Below are 21,399 nucleotides of genomic sequence, written 5' to 3'. Positions count from 1 at the left end.
ATGTGAAATAAAGTGATCATGGGGCAATTTTTCTTTACTTTCCATCAGTAATCCTATTGAATAAAATTACAGTTAACCTCTTCTCAATCTGATAAGGCTAACATAGAATAAGACATAAAAATAGATTTTGTTCAGCTCCCAAAAAAACGTAGGCAAAACAGACCATCAGTTTATTGTACTTTTAGAGCACAGTCCACCCAAAATATATCTATGAATGTAATTAGCAGTTTTGTTGAGGTCGGTCTCATCAGTGTGATTCATCTTAAATTATAGTTCTACACGCAGTATATTATTATTTTTCTCTAAGACTGACGGAGTTGTCGCTGTAGGTTTCATGTTAACTGTTTGGTCCAATTCCAGGCTAAAATCATCCCTTGACTTTGGTATTCTTATAGTAATAAACCTCAAAGGTTTCATAGCACTAGTCTTTTTATGTCTGTAACTTATTCCATGTTCTACAAACATGAACACTCAGTAGCAGGCATGTGAAGCTTTACCATATTACATTATCAGAGCCACCAGCAGGCAATAAGCATGAAATGAGAGAGCAAAGCAACTTTTTTTTAGATTGCTATGAAGGTACCTCCAGCTTTACCAACCATAGTATCTATATATGCGTTTACATGGACTAAATATTACAACGTATGTATCTTAAAGTAAAGTAACTTGAGATTAAGAAAATAAATGTATCCTACTTATCTAAAGGCAAAGACTACAGGCCTCTGTTTTAAAATATTAAAGTGTTGTCCATTTTAGATGTTTCAATTTCATGTAGCATAGAGATTAAGGAACAGATTTTAAGAAACTAGGATTATTTCATCGAGGGAATTACAGTTTTAGCAAGTATGATTAACTGCTTCACTTCCCTAGACCATCAGAGTTATTACTTTAAACCACGTAACTGTGCAGTGTGGTATAGAAGATTTGCTCTCTTGTATCTCTGTTTTAAGCAACAGTAAGAACAGATCCCAGCACAAAGAGAGAGAAAAACATTCCTTAGGCTTCGTTCACATCTGCATCGGGACTCCGTTCATGGGTTCCGTCTGAGCTTTCTGTTAGGGGAACCCATGAACGGAATCCAAACTGAAACAAAAGGACACCATAGGTTTCTGTTTGCATCCCCATTGATTTCAATGGTGACGGATCCGGTGCAAATGGTTTTCCGTTTGTCAGCATTGTGTAAGGGTTCCCGTCGTTTTGACAGAATGAATAGCGCAGTCGACTATGGTATTGATTCCGCCAAAAACGAAAGAACCCTTACACAACGGTGACAAACAGGAACCATTTGCACCGGATCCGTCAATATTGAAATCAATGGTGATGCAAATGGAAACCTATGGTTTCTGTTTGTTTCAGTTTGGATTCCATTCATAGGTTCCCCTGACGTAAAGCTCCGACGGAACCCATGAACGGAATCCCGGCGCAGATGTGAACGAAGACTTAACATTTCCTTATGAAATGTTTCCCATTTGCTGGGGTCTATTCTTACTTTTTATTTAAAAAAAAAATAATTATTTAGTCACTGTGCAGCAGTATTCATTATTGTATTGTTTGGTAAATAACTTAAAAAATAATTATCTAGTTAAAAAACAATTCTTAATGTACACGAGCAGGAGGGATGTAGCATTTTGAATGTTAGGGAAAGACTCTAGAAACAGCCGTGATAGAAAGACAGAGATGATGGCTTGAAGGACAGAAATAGAAAGATAAATAGATAGATAGCCCCAGCCGAGAACTATACTATATATATATATATATATATATATATATATATATATATATATATATATATGAGATAGATAGATAGATAGATAGATAGATAGATAGATAGATAGATAGATAGATAGATAGATAGATAGATAGATAGATAGATAGATAGATAGATAGATAGATAGATAGATAGATAGATAGATAGATAGATAGATAGATAGATAGATAGACTTTTCAATATTGTATTTAAATTTTAATGCTACTTGTGATGTTCAGGGTTAAAAATTTGATATCTGTTTTTGAGTATATTCTTTTTGGGTGCTTGTTTTAATAATGAATATTCTCTCTATATATATATATATATATATATATATATATATATATATAAAATTAATGTTGATAATATGGTTTGATAAATAAATATGAAATGGTTACTAAGCATTCAGTACTATATTATAGTATTTGGTTTCTTTAAATGCTGTTTTGCATGGTGATGACTTCCACGGTTTTGTTCTTGTAACTTATTAATAATTAAACCGGTTGCTGGATGGAGGTGTAATATCTGCTCCAGTCACAGTCAATAAAACTTCAACCACTGAGCAAGAGGCCCCCAGTGTGCAGCTAATGAAACCTCCGCCTTAACTCAAACCCACTTCATGGAGGTTTTAGGAGCGCAAGGCAGGAAAGGGATCTTGTGGTGTGAGCTTCAGTAAACCAGCTTTAAAAGAACAATTCCCAGCTGGCAAATTAGTAGCCACAAAACTGAGAATGTGTTTGTATCTCTCACTAACCCTGTGCTCTGAAGATTCAGAGGTAACATAAAAGCATCACTTTATAAAGACAGTAGGAGGAGGCAGCTGGTGGTGACTGATTTACACGATCCGCTCATCTTCTTAATGGAAGCAGCAAAGACAAGAGGCTTTTTAAATTTGATGTGTCTTCTGAGTCTTAGGGATTGACAGTAGAGAATAATTCAATAGGTCTTGGTCCTCGGTTAGTCCAATTTTCAACAAGTAGTAAAACCGCAGACTCTTTTTGAAGATATTTTCACTCTTGATAGACCGACATTTTTTTAAACTACATAATCTTACTTTCAAAAATTTTATTTGTGAGATTTTCTACTGTAAATAGATAGATAGATAGATAGATAGAGACCTGACTTATTAAAATTAAATAATTGCTTTAAGATGCCTATATAACAAAGAGCCATAACTACAGTACAGTATACGCAGTACAATGGGGGCAGTCATCCAGGTGCCTGACGGGGTCCAGTTTGTTAATGTAGATTGTGCGATCTTAAATATCAAAAATGTGGATTCAGAGCGGTGTTCCTGGAGAAATGTTTAGTTGTTTTTTATTAGTCAGCCTAGATAGCCAAGGGTTTACCTTAGAAGTAGTACAATTGTACTATGTTTACTATGTTGCTATGTTAATCCCACCTCTTCCAGTCTGATTCTACTTTTTTACTAACAGAATTTTGTGTCAACCAATAGCGCAATTCATCAAGTTTCAGAAATAGGCCACAGTAATTGATGGAATGACAAATATTGGAAGTGTAAATTATGTTACATATGCTGACTGAGCACAGCACGAAGATACCAGCATATGGAAAAGGGGAAAACCTGAAATTAATAATGTTTAACCCCTTCCCTCCTCAGCCACTTTTTGGATTTTCATTTTCGCTTTTTCCTCCTTACTTTCCAAAAGCTATAACTTTTCTATTTTTCCGTCAATATAGCCATATGAGGGCTTTTTTTTATTGCGAACAATTTTTCGTTTTTCTCGGCACCATATACAATATAATGTAGTGGGAGACTGGTACAAAAGCTTTGTGTGGTGGAAAGGGAAGGAAACAGCGATTCTGGCATTTTATTTATTTATTTACAGCGTTCACCGTGCGGGTTAAATAATGATATATTGTAATAGTTCAGACTTTTACGGACGTGGTATTACCAGTTATGTTGAGTTTTTATTTTTTTTACATTGCTTTAGGGGGGAAATAAACTTTATTTAACCCCTTGGAGACCGACAATTTTGGTATTGTGGACACAGCCGATTTTTTCCAATCTGACATGTGTTTTTTTTATGTGGTAATAACTTTGTAATGGTTTTACTTATCCAAGCGATTCTGAGAGTGTTTTCTCGTGATATATTGTACTTTTTGTTAGTGGAAAAAATTGGTCAATAAATGCAGTGTTTGTTTGTGAAAAACACCAACATTTAGATAAAATGTGCAAAAATTTTAATTATTCTAAATATAAATGTATCTGCTTGAACGACAGATAGTAAAACCACACAAAATAGTTACTAGTTAACATTTACTATATGTCTACTTTATGTTGGCATAATTTTTTTTAACATAATTTTATTTTCCTAGGACGTTTTAAGGCTTATAAGTTTAGCAGCAAATTTCCAAAACCTATTTTTTAAGGTTTAGCTCTGAAGTGGCCCTATATATTAGAACCCCGCCATAAATCACCCCATTTTAAAAATGACACTCCTCAAAGTATTCAATGCAGCATTCAGTAAGTTTCTTAACCCTTAAAGCAAAGTGGAGGGGAAATTTTAGAAAATCGATATTAATAAAAAAATGTCTGTAACACTGAAGGCTTTACCAGAGAAACACAAATTAATATTTATTGCCCAGATTCTTCAGTTCTTAGACATATCCCATATGTGGCCCTAGTCTGGTAATGAACTGAAACAAAGGCCTCAGAAGCAAAGGAGCACCCAGTGGATGTGGGGTTCTCATTTTTATTAGAATATATTTTACGCACCATGTCAGGTTTGAAGAGGTCTTGTGGTGGTGCCAAAACATAGGAAACACCGCCAAAAAGATACCACTTTGGAAACTACACCCCAAAGGAATTTATCTAGGGGTATAGTGAGAAATTTGACCCCACCGATTTTTTGATAAATGTTGTGGAATTAGGCTGTCAAAATAAAAATGTCCATTTTTTCTCCAAAATTTAACATTTAGCTCCGATTTTGCTAATTTTGATAAGGAATAAAGGAGAAAAAGCACCCAACATTTGTAAAGAAATCTCTCCCAAGTGCGGAAATACCCCATATGTGGTCATAATCCACTCTTTAGACACACGGCAGAGCTAAGAAAGGAAGGAACGCCATTTGGCTTTTGGCTTTTAGAGCTCAAATTTAGCTGGAATGGTTTTTGGGTGCAATGTTGCATTTGCAAAGCACCTGGCCGACCAAAACAGTGGAAACCCCCGAAAAGTGACTCCATTTGGGAAACTACACCACTCAAGGAATCTATCTAGGGGTATAATGAGCATTTGGAACCCACAGTCTACTATACTATTCCATCCTTCAAAAAACAGGTAAACCCCATTCACGTGAGTTATATTGTAATTTGTAATGAATATTCAGTGCGTAATCCGCACCGAAAATAGGAGAGTTTTAGCCATGTGCCAATTTAAAAGCAAATTGTTCTTCTACTACTCTTCCAACCTACATGTATTTGGTCTTGTTTTTCTCAGAACATGTTGGGCTTCCATATCGTGTAAAAAAATAAGTGATGTAAAAAGGGAAATACATTTTTTTTAAAAAGGGAATATGTCATTTTAGGTGATGTTTTTTTACATCTGGTGCATGCCACTGAGTAAACACACCTGAATACATATTTGGCAACTTCTGCCGACTTCAGCTATACTAAATGTGTGCACATTTCTTACACTCTTAGCGCAAGGCGGAGCTTACAATGAATGGTGCTCAAATTGGCTTTTGGACAGAAAATTTTCCAAAGCTGATTCCATATCCTGATCTTTGTGCATGTGACCAGTGTCGCAGTCAAAATCGCTGTGTACGGCCTACAACTGTACAATACATCTATACACATGATATGAAAGATATAGATAAATAGAAAGGTAGATAGAAATAATAATAATCTTTATTTGTATAACACAAAAAAAAAAATCACAATTTAGCTATATAAAGATATTATAATGATCTATCTATCTATCTATCTATCTATCTATCTATCTATCTATCTATCTATCTATCTATCTATCTATCTATCTATCTATCTATCTATTTATCTCATATATATATAGATATATAGTATAGTTCTCGGCTGGGGCTACATGATGACTTTGGCCACGACACAGGTCCCATGGCCAAAAATCGCTGTGTCCAGTAGCCTACATCACAAGTAAAATGACTGCGACCACATTCCAGTCATTACTTGTCATGAAGGCTACGGAACATAATAATCTTTGGCCATGCAACCGGTGTCGCGGCCAAAGTCGCTGTGTAGCCCCAGCCTAACACTATACTATATATCAATATATATAAGATAGATAGAAATAATAATAATCTTAATTTATATGACACAAAAAAATCTGCATTTAGATAAATAGATGATTATTATAATATCTTTATTATGGACTAGATAGATGGAAAGATAGATAGATAGATAGATAGATAGTCGAGTGGGCCCCTTTTTTCCAGCCATGTGCCCAGGCCCCTAACGGCACTATTAGTAGTACTGCCCTGATGGCAGCCCTGTGTGCAACTGAAGACAAATACCTAATAAACTGTTTAGCGGGTTCTTTCGGGTATGGTAATGACATATATGTAGACGTTAACTGCTGTTTGGGCATGCTGTAGGGTTCAAAAGGGAGGCCATTGTTAGGCCTCTGGTTGCCATAGCAACCATCGGCACCCCGATAACAATGGCTTAACAATGGCCGATCGGCTACAAACCACCTAGATGCCGCGGTCGCAAATGACTGCGGCATCTAAGGGCTTAATCGACGGGGATCTGACCTCGGTTCGGTCCCTGCCATTACAGCAGGGTGTCAGCTGTAATATACTGCTGACACCCGCTGGTGGTGGAGCAGGCTCAGTTTCTTAGCCTGCTCCATCAAGGTCACGTACAGTTACGTGACAATGCGCTAACCCCATGGCGGAAGCTATGTAACTCTATCTGAGATGTCGCCAAGGGGTTAACTGTATTTAAACATTTTTAAAAGTCCCCTTAGGGAGACTTAAAACAGCAAACGTTGGATCCCTTGCACGATATACTACAATACTAATCTATTGCAGTATATTGTGTTTCTGACAGGCCCCTAATAAGCCCTGCCAGAGGCAGGACTTAATAGGAGTACAAAGATAACAGACCTCAGGTGCCTTCATTAGGCCCCTAGGTTGCCATGACAACCATCAGGACCCTGTGATCGCGTCATAGGGGGCCGCCCCCTTTGTTTCTAATGGCTTAGATAACGCAGTCGCATTTGACAGGGGGATCTAAGGGGTTAAATGAGCTTGTAAAATACAGTTGACACGCTCGTTCACAGCGTGAGCCTGCTCCATACTTCCTCACCCTATCTCCGCCGGCAGCTCTTGGCAAGGGGTTTAAAATCATATACAGGAACTCGAGCGATCTATTACCTGCATAAAGTGTATTGTAATATTCTGCTTTATAATAACCATATATTAATCTGATTATGGCATAGAGGCATGTAAAATGGTACATATTTATCAACATATTGGGCCACCCCCCATACTTGCCAACAGTTATTAGGTCATGTCAATGGAGCTACAGTTTTGTAATATGTGTGTCATCTATTATTGCATTACAACAACAAAAAAACCTGAAATTAATATGTATATAAGCACCAATATTTAGAGGGACACTCCGGCCAAAACAAAACTTTCCCATGTGTACCATTATGGTATTCCATGTGTTAGTCTGTCACCTGTTTATTTTCTTGCGGCTTCTATTGCTATATATCAGACTGGGATAGTTGCTTAGCAGCAGTGTGAATCAGGCTCAGTGACACTCTTTCTCTACTTGAGTCTATGGAGATCTATGTGTCACCCATCACAGGCTTCAGCAGTTCCTGTACCACACTAGTTTTCCTCAGCGGGGACAGAAACTTCTATAATCATCTACCACCGATACTTAGACAGGTTCCTGTCACACAGGTATAATGTACAAGAATATAGTGCAGCCTCCCTTTCTGTATACTTATGGTTTATCAGCTTATTTAGGAGACTATAGAGAAAATGATCAACACAGTGTCCCCCAACATGCAGAAATGATATTGTCTTTACTGGTCATATGATGTTGTGCTAATTCATCATGGGATTGATAGCAAAGCAGAGAGGAAGAGAAAACTGGGGAAATCTAAGACTCAAGATGTAAACTTTTTTAAAGGACAGACAAGGCAGCAGTTCAAAAAGTAAATACAGTATACATAAAAGAAGTGTAGAGTGTGGTATACAGTCAGGTGGGGAATACAGATCACTGGTTCAAGTAAAACAACTGTAAAATAAAGGTTTTTTAATAAATAATATAACAAATTAAAAGTTGAAAAATAAAAACTTTTCCCATTTTCCCTCAAGCACAATGTAAATTTTAAAAAAAAATTAACATAAATGGTATCGACATGTCTGTAAAAGTCTGAAATATTACAATATATTATTATTTAGTACACAGGATGAACACCGTAAAAAACGTGAAACCGTCAGAATTGCTGTTTTTGGTCACTTCATCTCCCACAAAAAAATGGAATGAAAAGTGATCAAAAGGTCTCATGTACCCCAAAATGGTACCAATAGAAACTACAGATCACCCCGCAACAAATAAGCCCTAATCTTGCTCAATCTACGGATAAATAAAAAAGTTATGGCTCTCAAAATGTGGCGACAAACACAAATTTTATATTTAACAATCAGTCTTTTCCTTGTATAAGTGGTAAAACATAAAAAAAGAATAATATAAATAGTGCCATGAAAATCTAAAACTCGTCCCGCAAAAAAAAAGCCCTCATACGACAATATCGATGGAAAAATAAAAAAATTATGGCTTTTGGAATTTGGGGAGGAAAAAATGAAAGTGAAAATCTAAAAAATGGCTGCGGCGGGAAAGGGTTAAAGAGGCACTCCCAAACTTTATTTCTTCTATTATTAGATAGTACTGTGCATGCATTGTTCACCCTTTCTTTTATATTTATATATATATGTATATATATATATATATATATATAAAAATATATATAAATATACATAGAGAGCAGCACTATACAAGGCCATAAAAATGGTAGCTGCAAGCCTCAGGACTCAGACTCCCAGTCCGAAAATCCGTACTTAATATTCCACAGAATAGGCAGCACCCAGTAAAGTAATCCAGTGAAAAAGTGGCGCTTTATTTAACCATAGTATATATAGTGTATATCTATCTATCTATCTATCTATCTACATATATATATATATATATATATATATATATATATATATATATATATATATATATATATATATATGTATAAAATTATTAACAGTACTGTGTAAACTGAGAAGGAGGCGAAGCTGTGCTAGTATATGCTATTTGCTTTATGGCAAAGTAGTAGTTCTGGGGAATTCTGAGACATCTCTATGAAGAGGATGAGCGAGGGAGAGCTATGGGAATTAAAACCTTGCAGCGCAGAGTGAGAGCACTATATTGATATTTTTCTGTTTATTCTACAGCACAAGGCTCCACAGGATGCATCAGTCCTAAACATGAAGATGTTGTTGCCTATTTGAGGAGCCATTAAAATGCACATTTACTAACCCTGGGCCATCATCAATCTCCATAAGACTCCTGATGGATTAGTGCAGTGTACTATACCTCCTGCAAGAAGAGAGTCATTATGTGCCTGTCAGGCTGTCACTATGCTAGGCTTGAACTCATAAACAGCGGGTTGGTGTGTCAGTATCATGTCATTACATAGAACCAATACTTTTAAAATTATAAACCCAGTCTGAAAATCAAATTGATTGAACACAATAAAAATAGACTGCACCATTATCATGGAGTTGTTTAGAGCATAGAATTTTATTACAACAAAACTGCAAATTTACATTTGTTTTAGCATGTTATAAATCAATAGTAAGAATCAATCTATATATCAAAATTATGTGATTACCTTTAATGCATAAAATCACAGATTTAAAGAATATCTATCCTACTCTGTTAGCAATCTGCACTATATAAACTGTGCAACATTGCGAAACACTGATGTAGCAAAATAAACACAAAATATAGCAACGCTGTTTTTGTTATATATAGTTGAGTACCATCTTGGGTCAATGTTCAATCTCACACTAGAAAATCATCAGCAATTTGCTAACATATATCTATAATACAATCCATTTTACAAGTTTAAATAGGTCGTCTAACCATAACTACATTTTCAGCTTGAAGCTGAGATAACAGCTGATCACCTGTTATATTACTAATGTAGTGTTACCTGCTGGCCATTCAAATGAATGGCCGACCATGTATTACAAGAGCAGGCCAGGTCCGAAAGTGTTGCTCTTTGTTAGTTGTCCAGAGTGGCTGATACACCTCTATGATGTCCATATGCCCTAACAGATTTAGTCATCCATAAAGTAGAACATGGCTGCTGTGGCTTATTCCAATTTTACCCTCCCACCACGATCAGCAGAATACAGGAGCCATTTACAGCACCTATATTCTCTGAACACAGTGAGTGGAGAACCTTTCATGATGCGTGAGATCATTGTGACAGCCTCTCATGATGCCTATTTTCTGCTGATGGGGACAGGAAGACAGCTGCATGGAATTTGGTTTCCCTGCTTGTTACGATGACCACTCACTGCACGCATGACTTTGGTGTGACTTTAAAGGGTTAAACAGCTTTCCAACCTCTTACACTCACCTATCATATTAGGCAAAACCAGTCCACACATCCATACAAAACTTCTCAATACCACTGTTGTTTAGCAGGTCAATGTCTAGCACATTATCATTCAAAGGGTTAACACAGCCATGCTATATTTTTTCTCTTCAAGATTGTGAGTAGGTTTAGCACAGCAAGGAACAAACTTATTAATTTTTAGATTAAGTTACTAAAATCATATCATAAAAGGGACATAGACATAAAGACAAAACAGTTTTAAAAAATCAAAAGGAATACAATTTAAAAAATTACCGACCTTTTACTAATCATATCTGTGAGAGATCCTGTTGAGAACAGCTTGAATATGGACAGATATGACATGTCTTAGATGGGAACAGCCCTTTAATTCTTTCATCATGTATTTATTAAGGATAACTTTAGAGATAAGATAATGTACTTGGTGTACCTGCAGTTCTAAGTAAAACCCATAGAAAACATACAGTATGTCTGTCTATCATTCCATGTTTTCCCAAGCGACAATCTCATTTTTTCCACACATAAAGTACGACTTGCTAATCATAGTGTCATGTCTTTTGCTCTACACATACATGTGAAACTTTTCTTGTTCTGTCGTTGCCTCCAACGTTTTTCAAGATTTCACAGTATGCAGTCACTGGTGCCAATGAAATGGCAAGACAAATTGTATTTGCATAACAATTCCTAACGGTGCCTCAGCGGTTAACTCTGTAGCCTTGCAGCATGGGGGGTCCTAGTTTTAACCCTTTCACGACCAAGGACGAAAATGCACGTCCTGGTCGGCTGCTAGTTCCCGCACCAGGACGTGCATTTTCGTCCGCATTTCAAACTGTCACTCTGTGTAAACACAGAGTGACAGACGCGCGCTGACAGCTGTCCTAGACAGCTGAGACATCAGTCTCGCCGGACAGCGGACCATCGCCGCTGCTTTCGGCAGTTAACCCCTTAAGTGCGGCGACGGATTGCCGTCGCCGCATTTAAGTGGTTTGAAGCACATCGGCAGCCCCCACGAAGTGATCGTGAGGGCTACCGATGCTTGTCACGGCAATCGGAGGTCAGATAATGACCTCCGGGTTGCCATGTACGGAAGCCTCGGAGGAACAGCCTCCGGCCGTTCCTCCTCTGCTTCCTGTCAGTGTGACAGTCACGTCACAATGACAGTTAGAGTACATTACACTACGTGTGTAGTGTAATGTACTCTAGCAGCGATCAAAGCTGCAAGTCTAAGTGTCCCCTAGTGGGACAAGTAAAAAAATAAAAAAAAAGTATTAAAAATGTTTTAAAAAAAGTGTAAAAATAAAAGTTATAAGTTATATAAACACAAAATGCTTTTTTTCCTATAATAAGACTTTTATTATAGAAAAAAAATGAACACGTTAAAAAAGTACACATATTTGGTATCACCGCGTTCGTAACGACCCCAACTATAAAACTGTAATGTTATTTTCCCCGCACGATGAACACCCCAAAAAAAATCAATAAAAAACGACGACAGAATCACAATTTTTTTGGTCACCACCGCTCCCTAAATAAAGAATAAAAAGTGATCAAAAAGTCGCATGTACCCGAAAATAATACCGATAAAAACTTCTCTCCGTCCCGCAAAAAACAAGCCCTTACACAGCTTTTTTGACTAAAAAATAAAAAAAATATGTCTCTCAGAATATGGTGACACAGAAATTTTTTTTGTTTATAAATAAGTCATTTTATTGCGCAAACGCTAAAAAAAAGGACCAAACCTATATACATCTGGTATCGCCGTAATCGTACCAACACGCAGAATAAAGTAAAAATGTCATTTATAGCGTACGGTGAGCGACACAAAAAGAAAACCTAAAAAACGGTGTCAGAATTCCTGTTTTTTGCTCAGGATTGCAAAAAAATTGAACAAAAAGTGAGAAAAAAAAAAAACGCACGTACCCCAAAATGGTACCAATGAAAACTACAGATTGTCCCGCAACAAATAAGCCCTCACAGGTCTCCGGTGGTGAAAAAATAAAAAAGTTCTGGCTTTCAGAATATGGCGATGCAAAATGTGCAGAGTGTCCAAAAGTGGATAAGATCGGGCGCCATTTATCAGTGCGACGCCGGGCACATATCTATGAATTATTATTTATTTACCCCATTATTATACCCTCTTATTATGCCCTGATGGACTCCGCACAGATTACATATGCCCCCACATTATAAACTGAAATACCAGCGAAACCCAAAACAGAAAAACTTCCAAGCAAAATCTGCGCTCCAAAAGCAAAATGGCGTCCCCTCACTTCTGAGCCCTGCAGCGTCCCCAAACAGCAGTTTGCGCCCACATATATGGCATCGCCATACCCGGGAGAACCCGCTTAAAGTTTTATGAGGTATTTGTCTTCTGTGGCACACACTGGGCACAACATATTATGCACTAAAATGGCGTATCAGTGGAAAATTGCAATTTTCACATTGAACCATCCGCTGTGCACTAACCCCTTTGCGCACTATGACTTAATTGCCCGTCATGGTGCGGCGGTTGATGTATGGAGCCGGCTCACGTGCTGAGCCCGCTCCATACTCTGCGGGTGTCGGCTGTGTATTACAGCAGGCCCCCTCGGTACTAACGGACAGGAACAGCGATCGCTCTGTTACAGAAGCCTGTAAGAATAACAATATACTGCAATACAGTAGTATTGCAGTGTGTTGTACCCGCGGATCCAATGATCGCTGGATCAGGTCCCCTAAGGGGATTGATTAATAAAATGTGTAGAAGAATTATAGTTATTAGTAGTGAGAATTTTTATTTTTTTTTTAGTTAAAAAAACAAAACACCTTTTCGCATTTTTCTTCTAAAGTAATGTAAAAAAATGAACAAAATTGGTATCGCTACGTCCGTAAAAGTCCGAACTATTACAATATACCATTATTTAATTTGCACAGTGCACACCTTAAAAAAATGTAATAATTGAAACCGCCAAAATCGCAGTTTTTTTTTTTTGTCACCTTCGCTCTAAAAAAAAAAATTTAATACAACTTTTGAATCACTTTTTATGTACCAAAAAATGGTACGAATAAGAACTGCAGCTCCTCCCGCAAGAAATAAGCCCTCACACCACTCTATTGATGGAAAAATAAAAAAGTTATGGCTCTTGGAAAGCGGGGAGGGAAAATCTAAAATAAGAAAGCAAAAACTGGATCAGTCCTGAAAGGGTTAATTCATTTCTAATGAAAAAACGTATGACCCCATGTGGGGTATTTCCGTACTCGGGAGAAATTGCTTTATAAAAAATGGTTGTTTTTTTCCTCCTTTATCCCTTGTGAAAATGAGAAAATGCAACATTTTAGTGGAAAAAATTTTGATATTAATTTTCGCGCCCTAATCTAATAAACTCTGCAAAAGACCCGTGGGGTGTAAATGCTCACTATACCCCTAGAAAAATTCCTTGAAGGTTTTTCCAAAATGGGGTCACTTTTGGGGGGTTTCCACTGTTTTGGTCCCTCCAGTGCATTGCAAATGCGACATGGCACCGAAAACATTCCAGCAAAATCATAAATCCAAATGGCGCTCCTTCCCTTCTGAGCCCTGCTGTGGGTCCAAACAGAAGTTTATTACCACATATGGGGTATTGTCGTAATCGGGAGACATTGCTTTACAAATGTTGGGGTGCATTTTCTTCGTTATTGCTTGTAAATAATAAAAATTTCTATGTTGTTTCAGAAAAAAAGTACATTTTAATTTTTACAGACTAATTCCAATATATTTAGCGAAAAACCTGTGTGGTCAAAATGCTAACTATACCCCTATATAAATACCTTAAGGGGTCTAGTTTTCGAAATGGGGTCATTTATGGGCAGTTTCTATCGTTCTGGCAGCTCAAAGCCTCTCCAAATGTACAGTGGGGCCTAAAACATTTTCAAGCAAAATATGAGTCCTGAAAGCCTCCGGGTGCTCCCTTCCTTTGGGGCCCTGCCGTGTGTCCAAACAACGCATTAGGGCCACAATGTGGGTATTTTTGAAAACAGGAGAAAGAGGGTGATAGATTTTGGGGTGTGTTTCTTCATTTTCATGTTCGCTTTACAAAGAAATCGGTCTTCAAACAAATACTTTTATGAAAAAAGTGAAATTATTTTTTTTTTCACCTGATATGCATTCAATTTAGCAAAAAACTGTGGGGTCAAAATACTTACTATACCCCTAAATAAATACCTTATGGGGTCTAGGTTTCTAAATGGGGTCGTTTATGGGGAGTTTCTATCGTTCTGGCAGCTCAAAGCCTCTCCAAATGTGCAGTGGGGCCTAAAACATTTTCAAGCAAAATATGAGTCCTGAAAGCCTCCGGGTGCTCCCTTCCTTTGGGGCCCTGCCGTGTGTCCAAACAACGCATTAGGGCCACAATGTGGGTATTTTTGAAAACAGGAGAAAGAGGGTGATAGATTTTGGGGTGTGTTTCTTCATTTTCATGTTCGCTTTACAAAGAAATCGGTCTTCAAACAAATACTTTTATGAAAAAAGTGAAATTATTTTTTTTTTCACCTGATATGCATTCAATTTAGCAAAAAACTGTGGGGTCAAAATACTTACTATACCCCTAAATAAATACCTTATGGGGTCTAGTTTTCTAAATGGGGTCGTTTATGGGGAGTTTCTATCGTTCTGGCAGCTCAAAGCCTCTCCAAATGTGCAGTGGGGCCTAAAACATTTTCAAGCAAAATATGAGTCCTGAAAGCCTCCGGGTGCTCCCTCCCTTTCGGGCCCTGTCGTGTGTCCAAGCAATGCATTAGGGTCACAGTGGGGGCATTTTTGAAAACAGGAGAAACAGGGTGATATATTTTGGGGTGTGTTTCTTCATTTTCATGGTCGCTTTACACAGAAATCGGTCTTCAAAGTGATACTTTTATGAAAAAAGTGTTTTTTGTTTTTTTTTCACCTGCTATGCATTAAATTTAGCAAAAAACTGTGGGGTCAAAGTACGCACTACACCCCTAGATAAATACCTTAAGGGGTCTAGTTTTCTAAATGGGGTCATTTATGGGGAGATTCTATCGCTCTGGTAGCTCAAAACCTCTCCAAATGTACAGTGGGGCCTAAAACATTTTCAAGCAAAATATGAGTCCTGAAAGCCTCCGGGTGCTCCCTCCCTTTCGGGCCCTGTCGTGTGTCCAAGCAATGCATTAGGGTCACAATGGGGGCATTTTTGAAAACAGGAGAAACAGGGTGATAGATTTTGGGGTGTGTTTCTTCATTCTCATGGTCGCTTTACAAAGAAATCGGTCTTCAAAGTGATACTTTTATGAAAAAAGTGAAATTATATTTTTTTACGCCTGCTTTGCATGAATTCTTACAAAAAAACTGTGGTGTCAAAATACTTACAACACCCCTTAATAAATACCTTAAGTGGTGTAGTTTTCAAAATGGGATCACTTGTGGGGGTTTCCACCATTCTGACACCTATGAGCCTCTGAAAACCTGGCTTGGTGCAGGAAAACAAAATGTACTTCAAAATGTATAAAATGATTACTAAATTTGTAAGTTATCCAAATTGTTCAAAAAAAATAATTTTTTTTCAAAAGTGCTGCCAAAATAGAGTAAAGAGATGGAAATATATATTTAATTAAAAAAATTGTGCAGTATGTATGTACATATGTCACATATTGCAGTTAAAAATAGGGAAAAATGATAATTTTTACAAAATTTCTTCAATTTCTCTATTTTTTTATTAATTTCCGCAAATCGTATCAGTCTACTTTTACCACTAAAATAAAGTACAACATGTGACGAAAAAACAATGTCAGAATTACTTGGATATTCAAAACTTTCACAGAGTTATTCTCTGATAAAGTCAGACATACCAGATTTGACAAATCTGGCTTGGTCATTAAGGTACAAACATGCCCAGTCATTAAGGGGTTAAATCTGAAAAAAGGTATGAAGTTATGGTTTTTTCCTGTTTCCTCCAAAACATACTGATAAATGGCTTTTCATTAAATTAGTCCTAGAATACTGTATATTTATTTGAAATTGGGAAATGTATTAAATGAGCGAACTGTTTGTACAGTGTTCTATAACATGGTTCTGCTATATATATACAATGGTAAATTTATCTAGTCCTACAAATGTTTGCTGAAATGTGGATTATCAATTTCTCTGAGGTAAACAGCTAGTGTCACTTGGGGCAAGTAAAATGATGGGACAATTAAAATTATGTTTTCAGGTTCGAAGAGACTTGAGTTTTCAGGGGCACAGTGTGTGGCAATATTATAGTCAGGAGGCACACTGTGTGGCACTGTGATAGCCAGGAGGCACAGTGTGTGGCACTATGAGAAGCTAATCTTAGTATAGAGGGTGAGGATCTGCTGCAAAAGTGAGGAACGTATTAAAGGGGTTATCCGTGGACAAAAAATATAAAAAATATATTATCATGTACTCTGGGAATGCCCTCAATTGACTACATATTGGAATCAAACGTTCCGTCTCTTATATGCTGTTACCCACTGCCGAATTCCTCAGGTTCCTCAATTAGCTTTACTCTTTCTCGATTTAGACAATTTCCCTATTAAGATTAGATGCTTGGTATGCAAAATATTGGCAATGGCGAAGTTGGTCATAACTCGCCACTGGAAGGAGACCTCTCCTCCCCTCCTGGTAGAACTGAAAGGCCTGATAAACACCACTTATATTTATGAAAAAACCATCGCCTTGGGTAATGGCGATTACCACAAATTTACTTCCATATGGGATCCGTGGACCCAGAGCTCTTCCTTTACACCATAATATTGTTTTAATTGGAATGTCGAGACTGGTAATTGATAACCGTGCACTCTTTCCCCAAAGATGTCAGAGTTGGGTCAAATACGGGAAGAAAATTCTAGCACGATGTTTGTTTCTTTTCCTTTTGTATTTTTGATGTTTACGTTGCATTGATATGTGTACCCCAATTGGTTCTGGGATATCGCGATGAATATAGCGACTGTATATTTTGTCCTTTTCTGATCCCAGAACAAAACTCCTTCAATTGTGTATTACCCATTATAAATACTACTGTATGAATATATGTGGATGCTGTTTTCCACGAGGTAACACATGTATACTTCCTTGTTTATATGTTTGACAACAAAATCCTTTAATAAAAACTATTGAAATGAAAAAATATAAAAAATTGCTTTGCATTCATATTTTTATGTAAAATGAAGTCACTTAATAATATAGTTTAATAAAAAAATTTGGTACCTAATGGTGCCGTTCAAACCCAGTGAACTGTTCCCAGAAGTCCTGAAGCTTTTCTAATATTGATGACACACTGGCACGGCCCCAAGGGACTGAGGGCTTGCTTCTTGTGCTGTTCATGTCGGCGTGTTATCAATGGCATGACTGCAAGGGGCTGTCATACTGCCTATTGCTGGAGTCCCCGAGCAGAGCATCAGCTAGCGCTTTGCTCGGGACTCCAGCACTTCTCCTGACATTTGGTCAGTGACTTCAGGGGTTCACACGGGTCAGATACGCTGCGTAAAAATCACGCAGTGCATTCGACCTGGAACCCGCAGCACCTTCCATCCGAAAAATCGCACCACATTGACGGAAATTCCTCTGCGTATAAAAGCACTCATACTTACTCTAGGCCATGTAACGGTGCAGCCTGTAATTGGCTGCAGCGGTCACATGGGATGAAACGTTATCCCAGGAGGCCGGACTGCAGGAAGATTGAGGGCATTCTGGGTAAGTATGATTTTTAACTTTTTTCTGGAGTTGCGATTTTTGCGGCATAATCACCACACTTGGCTTTCTGTTGCGGGTTTTGCATCCCCATTCAATTCAATGGGGAAAACCCGCAACAGAAAATCAACAAAAACGCAGCATAAATTGACATGCTGCGTAATTAAATTCCACACTGCAGGTCAATTTATTAACATTTACCCTGCGAATGAGATTTACTAAATCTCATTCCATTCACTTTGCTGCTACTGTAAATCCTGCAGAATTAACGCACACAATTCAGTTGCAGAGATTCCGTTTATGCTATGTGGGAACCCAGCCTAAGGCTCCATGCACACAACCGTACCCGTAATTATGACCCGCAATTACTGGCATGGATGGCCTCAGACAGGCGGACGTATTTACAGGCCCTGCTCCCATTATAAAGTATGGAAGCATGGTCTGTAAAATAAAAAAATAGGACATGTCCAATTTTTTTCGTCAGGTTTCTACGGCACGGATAACCTCCTCTAAATATACGGGAAGGTGTCTGTCGGCCATAGAAGCGAATGGGCCCGTAAATACGGAATGTAATTACGGTCCGTAATTACGGGCGATTTTACAGTCGTGTGCATATGGCCTTAGTGTACCATAGGCCCTGAAATGTTCATAAAACTGCCCTCAGGCCGGATTATTAGTCAGCAATAAGGCCTAATTTGGGCACCATATGTTTTACCATTTGGGAGCCCCTACTATATTAAATATTGATCTTAATATCTTTTCAAACCAATTTATTATACCCTCAAAGAGCTTATTCACACTGTGCGGTGAAATCATGGTAGCTTGCTGTGATTATCATAAAAAAAATAATAATTAAATAAATAAAATAAGTATTTTTTACAAATTGTAGCACAATTTCAGAATTTTGGCGCAATTTCGTAGTAATCGTGCCAATATCTGCAATTTGACCGCATCGCGTAAATTAGACTTATAGGGGTTTTTCCGAGTTATTAAAAAAAACAAGACACAGACAAAGTGATTCCCATATTGCAATGTACAATTTTTTACAGACTTCATTTACCCTGTCGTTCGCCGTTTGTTTACATCCTGGTTGGGCTTTTCATAACATGCTCTGACTACATTTCCCATGAGTCTTGGGAGTCTGCAGACTGTGGTGTAGCTCTTCCCTCTGTCTCTTACTCTGCTCTCGGAATAACTTCTAAGAAGAACACTGTGTCTGTCGATCCCGTTCTTCTTGTTCTTCTCCCGATGCCCTGACACCAACATGGCATCCCACTGCGCTTTGCTTTCTTTGATATACAGCAGTGCAGGGCTATGGCGCATGCGTAGAAACATTAGAGAACAGCAGGGACCGCACATGCGCATTTCCACCTGTATAACAGAACAGCCCATACACGGCACGTCGCTAAGGACGTGCCATATAAGAAGTTAAATATATTTTAATAATTAATTCACTAAAAACAGGGGTACAATCCCCCTGTATTCTGACCCTACGTGTTTCCATACACAGATTTCATCAGGGGCCTGTTATAGAGAACATTAAGCTGACTGTCATGCCAGCGATAATTCGATTCAACTCATCAGTAAATAGTTTGTTTGTATATGCACAGAAGCGTGCTCACATTTGGTATCAGCCGCTGATGAAATCTGTGTATGGAAACGCGTAGGATCAGAATAGAGCGGAAATGAGTGTAGGTGACAGCTTATTGAGATCATACAATGTCGGCATTGGAGTGCTTAGAGGTATTTCTGGCTGCTCCATGGGTTTATGATAGTGATCTGCTATGGCCACAATTGATAAACACATTGACCCCATGAATCGATAGAAGTCTGTTCATCCATAGGGTTCATAACTGAATCAGTAGGTTAATTTATTTTCTTTGAAAGATACTTTTGAGCACAGTTGGTTTTTCATGGTGGTGATTGTACCCCTGTTATTAGTGAGTTAATTAATAACATTTATTTTACTTCTTAGTCACAATCAGTGAATTGGAATAATTACAAAATTGTGGGAGCACAATAAAATAAAATACAATAATTCAGTGAATTATTTTTTTGATGTGCTGTATACCAGCAGGTTGACCACGTGACAGGTATTCGACTCGTAACAGAGGAGGCAAAGAGCGTGACATCACCAGTCACAAGCCCCGTGACAGCATCGGAAAACGGGGCCAGTATATATATAATAAGTGCATTACAAATGTAATCACATTCAGAGGTTAAAAGCACTGCCACATAAAAGTGTTACGTCGGAAAACCCCTTAAAATATTGATCTAAATTTTTTACATGTTATATTAAGTTCTATGTATAGTTCCCTATTTGGGATATTAAACAATATCCCCTCTTTCACAGCTTGTATATTATAAGATCACGCCACCCTCTTTCTTAACCTGTATATTATAAATCCCCAAGCTCTATGTTACAGATATATCACAAGATAGATATATAATAATGCCTCTACCCTTGTCTCACCCGCTCCTTAGGGCACATTCCATTTTATCACATATCCACTATTAAGCCTTCCTTTCTCGATCCGGCAGAGGCCGTTCATAGCAACCTTGTGGATGTAGATTTGGCCCCCCGGGGGCTTCTCTAGTACTGTTGAACAGCATCTCTGTCCAGTCTCTCCTCACCTCTCCTCAACAGGAGACAGCCACAGACAGAATCCTTGGTTGCTGCGGGCCATGGATAATAAGAATATTTATCAGTGTGTGGTGCCTGAACTGGCTTAGTCAATGATGGGTATTTTCGGTGGCCGTGGGACCTCCGGGAGCGCCAGACCCTGTGAGGTCATCCAAACCGCCCATATTATAATCCGCCACAGCAGAAGCAAGAAGTTGCTGAAAGAAGTTGTCATGGCTTTATAGGGCGAATGGAGAAGAAAAGGGAAAGATAACGACTCCAATCAGAGAAGATGTGAAAGACCTGAGAGTCAATGAATGCTATTGCTAATTCTGCCTGTTATTGCATTGGATAAGTGCTGTATTCAACTGTATGGTTTGCAGCGAAAATAATAAGTGGTACCATTGTTTTTGTGATCAACAGCTCCAAGTATACCCTTAGCATTGTTTAGGTCATACAGGGAGTTGTTGTTTTACACAATATAAAATAATATAGCAGTGGCTAACCTGACATGGCAATTAGTTTATTTGATTATTAGAGAAGAAATAATATTGAGCTAATTCATACTAAAAAGAAATAGTAAGAGAAATGGTGCAAGGAGCATCACTGATGCTACAAATTTTGAATGAATTCATATAAAAAATGGCTGCCTTCAATGCAGCCGACACACTCGCTTGAGTACAGTATACATATGAAGA

Source organism: Rhinoderma darwinii, chromosome 7 (genome assembly GCF_050947455.1).
Source record: "Rhinoderma darwinii isolate aRhiDar2 chromosome 7, aRhiDar2.hap1, whole genome shotgun sequence".
NCBI classification, from domain to species: Eukaryota; Metazoa; Chordata; class Amphibia; order Anura; family Rhinodermatidae; genus Rhinoderma; species Rhinoderma darwinii.
Note: the sequence above shows the minus strand (reverse complement) of the source record.